This window comes from Lytechinus variegatus, chromosome 12 (genome assembly GCF_018143015.1).
Source record: "Lytechinus variegatus isolate NC3 chromosome 12, Lvar_3.0, whole genome shotgun sequence".
Lineage (NCBI taxonomy): Eukaryota > Metazoa > Echinodermata > Echinoidea > Temnopleuroida > Toxopneustidae > Lytechinus > Lytechinus variegatus.
Genome location: NC_054751.1, coordinates 3790931 through 3803535, shown reverse-complemented (window position 1 = coordinate 3803535; position 12605 = coordinate 3790931).

The following is a 12605-nucleotide window of genomic DNA, read 5'->3' as shown; positions in this document are numbered from 1 at the left end:
GGACGCGCGTTTCCGTTTTACACCCTGGCGAAGGCATTTTCCGGAAAAGTAGCCAAAAAGCGACTAGTGAAGAGTCTACACACGTCGCTGGTTGCATGCAGCGTGCACGTGCGACACAGGCGAGTCCACCACCGCATGCAATTTGCACAGTTACTGATCAGAGCACAGAGTTCCTCGGCACTTCATGTACAGAGAGAGCGGCAGTCAGGAGTGAAATCCGAACATGCTTTTGCAGTCGCGTTGTTTATGATAGTTTTTTTTTCTAAAAATAAATTATTAACTAAATTAATAGAATGACAGACAAAATCAAAATAAACAGATACTTATAATGGAAAGACAAATTGAAGTTTGATGGATTGATACACTTAGAAGCTGCCGAAAGATAGATATAGAAGACTGATAAATAGATAGAGACAATTACAGATAGATAGAAATAGAGAGAGGGAGAGAGAGGTGGATAGATAGAAAGAGGGAGAGATGGATGGACAGATAGATAAATAGAGAGAGGGGAGAGACGGAGAGGTCGATATATAGAGGGAGAGGGGAGCTGAGAGAGAGAGAGAGAGAGATGCTGTAGATAGAAATATGGACGGACGAAGAGAAAGAGAGAAAAAAGACAGACAGAATGATGCTAGAGAAGGAGAGAGATAGAGAATTTGAGAGACAGATAGATAGATGTTAGATAGATAGAAAGATAAAGAATGAGAGCTAGAGACAGAGAAGGTAGACAAATCAACAGATAGATAGATACATAGATATATAGATAGAGAGAAATAGAGAAAGACAGACAGATGGATAGATAGAGATAGATAGATGAGAGATAGATGTTAAATAGAGGGAGAGAGACAAAGAATATTGACAAATTAACAGATAGATAAGTTAAAAAAATAGATAAATAGAGAGAATAAGAGAAAGATGGATAGATAGATAGAGAGAGAGAGAGATATTAAATAGATAATTAAAGAATGAGAGAGACAGAGAAGATTATTAACAAATTAACAGATAGATACTCTAGTTAAAAAATAGTGAGAAATAGAGAAAGACAGACAGATGGATAGATAGATGGATAGAGAGATAGATAGAGAATTTGAGGGATAGATAGATGTCAGATAGATCAAGAATGAGAGAGACGAGCGACAAATTAACAGATACTGTAGTTACATATATAGGTAGAGAGAGAGAAATTGAGAAAGACAGACAGATGGATGGGTAGATAGAGAGAGATAGAGAATTTGAGATGGATAGATGTTAGATAAAGAATGAGAGAGACAGAGAAGATTATTAGATAGATAGATAGATACTGCAGTTACATAGATAGATAGAATTTGAGAGATAGATATATAGACAGATAGAGAGAAAGACAGACAAGCATCAGCAAATCGGCAAGGCAAATGATCAAGGCAAACATTCGTAAGTTGAACCTGGAAGTATAAGCTCAGCTGCATTTCCAAGTACGGTATGTTGTGCGGATAACTTCGGTGCGGACTTTGGATCGCGCGCCCAGCTGATAATGTAAACAAACGTAGACGTAGACTCTTCACTAGTCGCTTTTTGGCTACTTTTCCGGAAAATGCCTTCGCCAGGGTGTAAAATGGAAACGCGCACCCGGGACCTTTATAGTGATTGCATTTTGTTGCAGAGCCTGTTGTTGTTTCGAATCCCCCCCCCCCCCAATTTTAGAAACATTTCATTATCTAAATCCTTAAATTTTCATAGATTCATTCATCACAGTATCCTGCAAACAAATTAGACCTTTTTCCTTTATTGAAAAGCTAAAATTGAAGATTTTATTACAAACAATAAAAAAAACTTGGGGATTGAAACTTCCATGCTATTAGCGCAATGAGTAAATTTGCATTTTGCATTTTCGGTAAGCTATTATAGACATATATTTTCAATATTTACACGTGAGGCGTTCCGTCCTCAGTAAATAGATTTCACAGTTGACCCCCCCCCCCTCCCCCTCTTCCATGATTTTCAGATGCCGACTAATTTTGCATCTGATAGAAAGTACCACGTGAGGGCGCTATATAAACTTATATTTAGAACGACATCAATAATCAAGACAATGATTGCCACACATGTAAGTTTTCATGAGAGATAACGGTATAACACATCTCGAAGATGTTGCCACCTAATCTCTTGACATGTGTGGATCAAGGGGGGGGGTGGAAGGTGTGGGTGCACCCCGTAAAAAAAATCTGGAGAACTAAAACGCTCTTCATTTTTTTAATGATGACATTTTAGGGGACGGGCCTGCCAAATAATTGGGACAATTAATAGGCGAGCGGCGAGAGGCCAAAATTTGGGACTTTAATCCCCCCGACTGGATCAAAGCAAAAACATGCATCATTTTGAAGGAAATTTTCTGAATTTTTCAGAACTGAGAATTAAAAGTGTCGCAGAGTGTAGCTTCACCATGGAAACCAGCCTTGAATAGGCCACGCCCATTTTTGTGATAAAATCAAAGCAGCAACTTATTATTTAGATTTGCTAATTAATTATACTAATTTATATATAAATATAGAATTTACAAGGATAAAATCACTACAGATTGAATGATATGATAATGCCTAGCAACCAAATATATATTTCATACATATTTGATTTCAAAACCGTTGCCTAGCAACATTATTTTCCCTAGCAACCATATTCACTTTTCAATATTCATTGATTTTTTACCAGATTAATTCATTTTATATATTTTTTATGTTTTTAATTTGTAAAAACTAATTAAAAAGGTGAATTTTGATGAAAGAGTGATAAAAGAGGAAGACTAGGATGTATAATGCATATATGATCATGAAAAACTACATTATTGCTGAGTTTGATTAACCCCTGCATGTGACAGATATCACTAAAATATATGTTTGTGTGTATTTACGACTATACGCATCATTTAATGGATATTGTAATATTGTTATAAATCAAACAGATACCCTACTCTGTGTCATGTTATCTGTTCTAATCTAAATAATTGAGTATTCACAGATTTTTCTGTTACCTCTGGAGACCATTTTATGTTGCCTAGCAACAGTATTTTCCCTAGCAACCATCACTTTTTGGTGATATTTCAAGCCTGTAACCTCCCCCAAATTCCTGTTTTTGGTCCTCAAAATGCATCTTATACTATTCTAAGCATTTATTGTGGTGATGACAATTAATTTCAGCCATCTGGCCAGGCAGTCAGGATATTGAGAGAAGGTATGGCTGTATAAGAAAACTTTTCCTTGGGGGTGGCAAGAAAGTCTCCAAGAAACAAAGCGAAGAAGCAAAGCGACTGAGTTTGGCAAGGGATGCTTTTTCATAGTAAATGGAAGGATATCATGCACACTTTTGGTGAATTTTGTGAAAATTTTCAGTTAGATACCCTGTGTCAAGTTATCTGTTCTAATCTAAATATTTCAGTATTCATAGAATTTTCTGTTACCTATGGAAACCATTGTGTTGCCTAGCAACAGCATTTTCCTTAGCAACCATCACTTTTTGGTGATATTTCAAGCCTGCAACCTCCCCAAATTTTCTTTTTTGGTCCTCAAAATGCATCTTATACTATTCTAAGCATTTATTGTGGTGATGACAATTAATTTCAGCCATCTGGCCAGGCAGTCGGCATATTGAGAGAGGGCATGGCTGTATACAGAAAACTTTTCCTTGGGGGTGGCAAGAAAGTCTCCAAGAAGCAAAGCGAGGAAGCAAAGCGACTGAGTTTGGCAAGGGATGCTTTTTCATAGTAAATGGAAGGATATCATGCACACTTTTGGTGAATTTTGTGTAGATACCCTGTGTTAAGTTATCTGTTCTAATCTAAATAATTCAATATTCATAGAATTTTCTGTTACCTATGGAAACCATTACGTTGCCTAGCACTAGCATTTTACCTAGCAACCATCAATTTTTGGTGATATTTCAAGCCTGCAACCTCCCCAAATTTTCTTTTTTGGTCCTCAAAATGCATCTTATACTATTCTAAGCATTTATTGTGGTGATGACAATTAATTTCAGCCATCTGGCCAGGCAGTCGGCATATTGAGAGAGGGCATGGCTGTATACAGAAAACTTTTCTTTGGAGTGGCAAGCCGACTAAAAGTCTCTAATAAACAAAGTGAGGAAGCAAAGCGATCAAGTTTGGCAATGGACGCTTATTCATAGTAAATGGAAGGATATAATCTTTTCGCTGCGTACAGCCATGGTAGAGGAAATGGGTATTATTAACAATATCATTTAGTTTGTAATTTGGAACATTTTATTATACATTTTAGGAAAGGTAGTATATATCCAAGACCAACCAACAAGTCTTAAAGTGTATCCAAGACCAGCCAATAAGTCTTAGAGTGCCTGCAATGGGAAATATAATTCCTATACTGTAGTGACTGTGAACTCTAAAGCTAATTACTTTATGAGGTTCCTACTAAAATATATAAATCACAATGATCTATCAAAGTTTCTATCTGCAATTCTGGCAACTCTGTACATTGTGAACTCAAAAACTAATTACTTTATGAGGTTCCTACTAAAATATGTAAATCACAATGAACTATCAAAGTTTCTATCTGCAATTCTGGCAATTTTCCTGTGTTGTTGGAAGGTGTTTTTTTTTTTTATTATACCAATGGATGGGCAATAGGGCAGTTAAAAAAATACTTGCAGACCTTCAAACAGGATTGCTGGTTTATCTGCACAACTTGATGAAAAAACCTTTTCAATGATCACCTGCCATGATTTAAACACAGATCAAGAGATCCTCAGTACGTCGTATATACCAACCAGACAACAAAAATTACTCTAATCTGTGCCTGTTGCTCACTAGAACCGATTAGTATCTGTAGATTAGTGGATTACATTACTGATTCCAGCAGTTAATTAGCAGGTCAAATATCTGTTTAAGTAGAATTAATTAGGAGTAGGCCCTGTTATTGTCTCATCAAGATAAATGGCAAAGTCCTAACCATTGAACTTATGAGTATTCCCATTCAAGTTCTTTCTATAAACCTCCTAACCAATCTCTCTCCCTTCCTCGAGAAGCCACCTCCGATCGAGAAATTGTAATTTATTGGGGATTTCAACAGTAACAGCATTATCTGGGGGTATGGAGAAACCAACGAGATGGAGAACTTTTGGAGAACTGGTCAGATGCAAATCAGATTGCATCACAAAACAAAATGTGAGAAGGTTGTGCTTGACCCTCTCCCACACACTCAATGTCAAACTATTGGACTGAAGGTCAGCCATCACTCCATGCACAGTTCCCTTTCACAGATGTTTCACCCTAAAGAAAGCAATCTGAGAGCAGTTTGTCATAGATCCGGATAACTATCCACAGGATCTTCCAGCATTCCATACTCATTACGACACATTTGGAAAGCTGTTAAAGAAATCATCACAGAAGAATATTCCACGAGGATGCTGTACAAACTATTCTCCGGGCTTGACGAATGATGAAGCTGCTGTACAGTAAATATTTCAGGAGTTTGAGAATGACACCTTTGGTGCCGATACACTTGAATGTTTGGGAAAATTGACAACTGTCATTATGGATAATAAAAAAGAAAGTGACAGTGATTTAATAAATCAATGGAAATGACTCACAACAGCAGAAACGCCGGGAAAACGATTCGGATCCTTGAAAAACGATTCAAACTATACCCCTAGTGACCACCGACCAAGTGGCCCACTATCTTCTTGTGTACAGTCAAAGTAACCCTATTTATTGCCCACGAAGGGCCAACCTCCCTAAATAAAAGTGCAGTGACAGTCTCCCAACTAAAAGTCATTTAAATACACAAGACCATTCAGCCTGAACGTCTTGTCTACTTGTGCTAGGCTATCAAAGGGAATAATTAAGAGCAACAAGATGATGTCCTCTGTGAGCAGATCACCCTTCATGGACCAATGGCTGCTGACATGTTAAACTACTGTTTGCATGAAGAAAAAAAAAACAATGCCAAGAGGACATTTAGGGTAGTTGTCAAAGTCGAGCCAGGCAAAGACCCATCAGAGTTACAGATAAATTTCTCTACTCTGTCACACATACAAGCCCTTTGAAAAGCTCCTGCTTAACCGCATTGTTCCCTTTGTGACTGAGTTCTTCATTCCAGTAGGCAAGATTCAGGCCAGGAAAGTCCTTTACCTATCAAGTACTGAGTCTGACTCGGTAAATCAGATGGTTTGAGGAAGGTCTGAAAACTAGAGCAGCCTTTGTTAACTTAACTGCAGCTTATGAAACAGGTAATCATGGTGTAGGCCTTATACGAGGAAAGTCATTATGATGACAAAGGAAGTCAAGTTGACAAGGCCAATTAAAAAAATACCCTCAAACTGGTTGTGAATCTCAGTGGTTCCAGCAGCAAATGGTGGAGGTAGAAAAATGGTCTCCCACAAAGAAGTGTCCTTCCCAACTCCTCTTTAACATCTACGTAGACCACCAAGTAATCCGTCTGTCTGCTACCATAAAGAGTAGATGATCTTTACCTATTGTGTGGCACATACAGTCCCCCAGATATAGAGGTAAAAGAGCAAAAAAGATGTCCTTCTTCCACTCTTTAACTATGAACCTGACAAAAAGAGACTGGAATCAAGACAATTTCCTTCACTTGACTGAATCCCTTGATAGCTATGCACATAGTCAAAGGATCGCCCTATGGACAAACCACCCCCAGTCTGTGACGCAAAAGCTTTCCATGTGACCTAGCGAATCACGCCCAAAGGTTCAAATGACGAATGGCCATCCTGGCTATGTCTTACATGTAATCGCTTATGGTGTGGAACAAAAAGGTGCAAAGTCGTTAATATGCAGGGATGCAGACACTATCTACGACTGAGGAGAGGATCAGACAGTGCATCACCTTTTGGTCTGCCCCCCCCCCCTCCTACCAGAGCCGTGCGCTGCCAAAGATCTGGAATCATTCAACCCTAAAGCCAGTTCTTGCTTGAACCCTCTACTACAAAGGACTTGTGTAGTTACCCGAGGAGATGGGCACAGAGCAAATATTGCCCTTTAAAATCATTCAGTATACTATGACCAAATGGGAGCTTAGGTGTGCAGGAGTTTGTCTCTCCAAAAGGTGGCTTTTTAAGGGGGTATGTATATATTGGGTAAGATTGTTAGCATCGAATATCTTTGCTCTTTCACTGACAAATTGTAAATTTCACCTTAAAACACTAACAATCAGAATATAGGCACCGTTTTCAGCAAAGTTTTAGCCTCACCATGGACCTAGGTCCATGGCCTAACCGACAACCTCATCAGGAACCAATTAAGTCCCTGTCCACTCCCCCATCCAACAACCCATGACCAAATAATCATTCTTTTTTCCCCAAATGTCAGATTACCATAAAGAGGTGTCTTCTACCAGTCAGATAATTAATGACACACTTCTTCTTAGGTCATTAAAGATGTCGTGTCCTGATAATGGTACAAGATCTACATGTAGCTTTCCTGTGAAAAGAATCGAGTGCAGTGGCAAAGGCAGTGGCAGTTCAAAGCTCTGGTAGGAGGGGTATGCCAAAAAAGTGTTGTATCCTATGATCACCCTTACAGTTGCAGGAAGTTTCTCCATTCCTATTGTAGCCCCATAGGCGGTTCAAACAAGATCAGGTAGGCCATTCTTCACTTGGACCTAGAGAGTGATGTACTAAGTCCATAGGTGAGATTGTGCATCACAGAATGGATATTGCTAGACCAGTGAATGATGCTTTTATGCGAGCAGAGTCATCAAGGGATTCTATTGAGCAGAGTAAACTGTGTCAATATGAGTCTCGTTGCAGGCTCATGATTGACGAATTAATACTATGTTATTGTTTTTTTCTTTCATCTATGCTGATGACATCTGACGTACGGTGGGGCAATAATACATAGTAGGTAAATATTACTCACTTCTTTTAGTCACAGGCAGTCAGTGATGGCTCTGCAAGCTCCATTCAAGATTTGGTGTCAATATTTATTACCAAGAGCTGCATACTCAGCAGTGCAGAAGCATAAAGTCAGAGCTATGGTACAGAGAGATTTGGCATCTATCAATTCCCCAAATGTTTCCCAGCTTCTTCAGAATGATATTCCTTGCTCCAAATTTTGCATTTGTTTTGGCAGCATATTATTTGTATGAAAAAGACTGGTCTAAAATGACGCCAAGGTAGGTTGGCTTGTTACCTGACCTCAGTTTTTGATCTGCTCTCTGTTCTTAAGGTGGAATACACTAAGTTTGAGTCTTTCTGGATCGGAACAGAGATGATTTATAGCACAGTAAGGAGTTAAACTTGCCAGATCATCACTGAGTCCGTTTTGGCACACTGAAGAGTGATTATTACTTTAGAGATTATTGTTCAATTCAATGTTTTTCTACTCCATTCAAGTAGTGATACAAAATTATGGCTCTAAATTAAATGTTCCAGCCTTATTATTTGAACAAATCATCATTACAAATGCAAATGCATTTGTATTGTTAGTATTAGCAGGTTTTGCCAATATTGTAGGGGTATCATCCCAGTTTCAGATATTTTCTCAGACATATTTCTTATACCATGGATGTGTTTGAAGAATTACATTGATCTAAATCTCCATGGAACGAACAGTAGCGTTAGTTTAAGCCCAACAATCATGACAATAGAGGCATGTGTACCCGTTTTCTGAAGCTTTACCCATGTCAACGTCCTTTACATATGTATGCATGTTGAGAGGAATCCTTGTCTTTTCTTTCAGACATCTTTTTTTAAACCAGTTTTTAAAGGGGAATCCAACCCAAATAAAAACTTGTTTTTATAAGGAAAAGAAATGTCAGACAAGTTGATAGGTGAAAGTTTGAACAATATCGGACAAACAACAAGAAAGTTATGAATTTTTAAAAGTTGTAAATATTGGTAATCACTATACCCATGGAGACTTCAAATTGGCCGCACATGTGATGTCATAGTGATGTAAGGCAAGGACTACTCTTCCAGGTACTCCAATACATATTATGGCTAAAATGTCATTTTGTCCCAAAGTTTTATTTCAAATTGAATTTTTCTTTCATGAGGACATAAAAAACATACTACCTGGGTTATATTTAGATTACTTCCCCAGGGGAATAGGTACTTAGGAGAAAACCACAAATCCCTGATAATAAAGTACATGGCCTATGGGAAAGTTGTCCTTGCCCCTTGTCATAATTTACTTACCCAGTTGCCAATTTGAAATCTATATAGTATTAATGATCTCAATTTTAAAGCAGCTATAACTTTCTTATTGCTTGTCTGATTTCTTTCAAATTTTCACCATTCTGTTTAATCTATTTTTCTCTTTCCCAACACAACATTTTATGGCCAATGCTGGATTCCCCTTTAACCATCGGAGTCACTGACACTATCGCTGTAGCAGAAAATACCCTAAGGACAACATCAAAGACTACGTAAGCTGATATGCCTCCTCTCTATATTCCGGAACTTTTATTGTATGCCCCGCACCCTGGTTGTCTCTATTCAGCAGATGTTTGCAAACCTCATGACATATTACATAATGAAAAACATCTCCCACTTTAGTAAGCCTTTCTATCCTTACTGGTTTTCTTGTCCTTTTCTTGGCCTGATCAGGAATGATAGCTCAGTCGATAGAGCGGGGGTTTCGGATTCCGGTGAGCTGGATTTGATTCCCACTTGGTGCATTAGTGCTCTTTTTTAAGGCGCATCCTCATTATATCCTCATTACCAGGTCTTGGAGAGGACATTAAGCTGTCGGTCCTATGGTTGTTTGCTTTCTTAGCAATCAAGTAAAAAACTCGCCATATCATAAGGCTTATGATCCCAAGTTTCCATACTTTCATCCTTCTGATTTCTTGACAGTTATCAGATTAAAAGTGACATCATAAGTTCCCTGTGATTAAACTTTTGACACTTATTAATAGTATTAAAGTTTCGACAGAAACTTGTCGAACTCACAACCTTGGCATCTTTGGGCTACAGCCTCAACACAGACACAACCTTGGAAGATGGACATGCATGGGTGATTATGTATTTTTTGACAAGAGAGATCCATCCATATTCACTCGAAGAAAGTGATCTGAATATGCAGCCAAAAGCCTTAGCCAATGACTTTAATTGAGTACTAGTATAGGAGGTCCCTGAAATAGAAAAAATATCTGTACAAGCCTAAAGTAAAGACCCACTTTATGATCAAAGCTTTAATCAGGAACTATGCCTGAAGAGTAGTGTTGTCCATTTTATTATATCATCAATGCTATACCTACTGTAGCAAACTAAAAAAAATGCTATGTACCCACCAGCGATGAATCATCCAAACCATGTTATTCCTTTTTTATCTGCAAAAACATTTAAATTTCTCTTTGAAGCTGCTCTTTCTTAAATGATAAAGTTTAAATACCATTCTCATGTTAAGAATTGGTAGACAATCAATATACGTATATACAGGGATAAATTATTATTTTTTTTAGACATAGGAGAAATGAAGCGGCGTCCTTCAATTTACCATTGCCAGTATGCATGTAAGGTATATTATTGAACAAATGGTACTGTACACTTAAAAGTGGATTATTTTCCTCGAGATTTATTAAGGGGAAAAATATATCGTTGCTAAGGTAAATAGTGTTGCTAGGCAATGAAATTGTGTCACTACATAATGTTAAACTTCGGAATGTTGTTTGCCTATCGATAACAACTAATCATAAGTTAATTTTCTCAATATTTTTACATTAACATGATTAAGGCACAACTTCATCAACACATTTGGCCGAGATGAAGAGTGGTAACATAGCCGTTGCTAGGGAATATTGTTTCTGGGCAACACATTTGACTCCATAGAAGCTATAAAATAGTCAGTTTGTTGAATGATTACTGCAAACGAGGTTGTAGACATTATAATAATGGTGTTAGTAGGCCTATTATTTCTCGTAATTGACTGTTTTTCCACAGATTTTTCCAGGGAAAAGAGGGTTAACATAGTCGTTGCTATGGAAAATAGTCGTTGCTAGGCAACAAATTGGTATCCATGGGTAACGTAAAATGGTCATTTTGTTGTTGTTCTATTGAAGACAAGATGATTGATCAGGTATTTTAAACTCAATCAACTTTTTCACCACAAAATAGTATAAAGTATATGACTTGTACGCACGTGTATCAATGTAGTCAGACTGAACAATAACAATACAATAACTGAACAAAACTGGCAATTTGTACGATGTGAAGGGTGTGTCAGGTAGAGCTTAGCGAATTTATTTGAGGTTCGCAATAGCTAAAATGGGGGTTTTCAGTTCTTTTTATTATTTTCCAATAATACTTTATATAATTTCATTGGTGTAACTTATTTGGTTTAATTCAACCTAGTTAAAAAGTTAAAAGTTAGGTTTGAAATAGAAAAATAAGTGGTTTACTTAAGGAGCTAAATGGTTGCTAAGGAAAGTTATGTTGCTAGGCAACAATTTCTGAGAAAATGGTCATAAAATTCATGCTAAGTTTTTTTTTCAGTAATTCTTCTTACAATATATAGTAGATCTAGCCTTTGAAAATAAGAAAAAATACCTGATAATCTAATTTAATAAGTAAAAAATCAATATTTATGATAAATATTCAATAAGTATCTAAAATGGGCGTGGCTTATTCAAGGCTGGTTTCCATGGTGATGCTACACATTACGGCATTTTTGATGCCCAATTCCGAAAAATTCAGAAAATTTCCTTTAATTTGATGTACGATTTTGCTTTGATCCAGCTGGGGGGATTAAAGTCAAGAAATAAGGCACTTTTTGGCTTCTGGCCGCTCAACCCGGTCAGAAAAATCCTGGAGCCTCCCGGGTGGTTCCTGGCTTGATATCATCACAACGTTAGCAGGAAGAAGCGTTGGAGGTTTTTGATGGATCACCAAAATCACGTGATAATACTGAGTAAGAAGAAGAAGGTGATCATAAAGAAGCAAAAGAAGTTGGAAAATGAAAGAACTATGGCTATGTATATCACTTTGTAGACTTCATATAATACTGGGGCCCGTTTCATAAAGTAAGTTGCAACTGTTTTTACTTTGATGGCAACTACCATGTTAACAGGGCTCAGCAGCCAATCAGAATCAAGGTTACCATGGTAGTTGCCACAATGACAAAGTTACAACACTTTCAAGTCCTTTATGAATCGGGCCCCTGGTATATTTCTTTAAAAATATATATAATGCAGATATTGATCGTTAATTGTCTTCTTTGCTCATGATACTTATATGAAATTCACATTTCGTTTGCTAAAATACGAGGGTTTTTTTTCAATGAACTAAAACTAAAATTGATCGACATTTAGCGATCGTAATTTTCATTGCCATCAGCAGAAGCCCTATACAGAAAGTCTCTGACCCTTTCCCTATCTCGCTGATAACGCCACTTCAGACGCCATTCTTTCAATATGACTTTTAAAACGGATTGGGCTGTTTTATGTTGATTATTTTATCTTAATTGACTTAGCTAAAAAAAACCCACTATTATTGGTAACATGGAACAAGTTCTACATCCTCGTCGAGGGACGAGATAACTAATAACTAATAACGATGACGAGATAACGATGACTAATATCTTAAATAGCATTGATTTGTTTTCAGTACTGGAATAGGAGACCTCGGTACTGATAATCATAATAAGT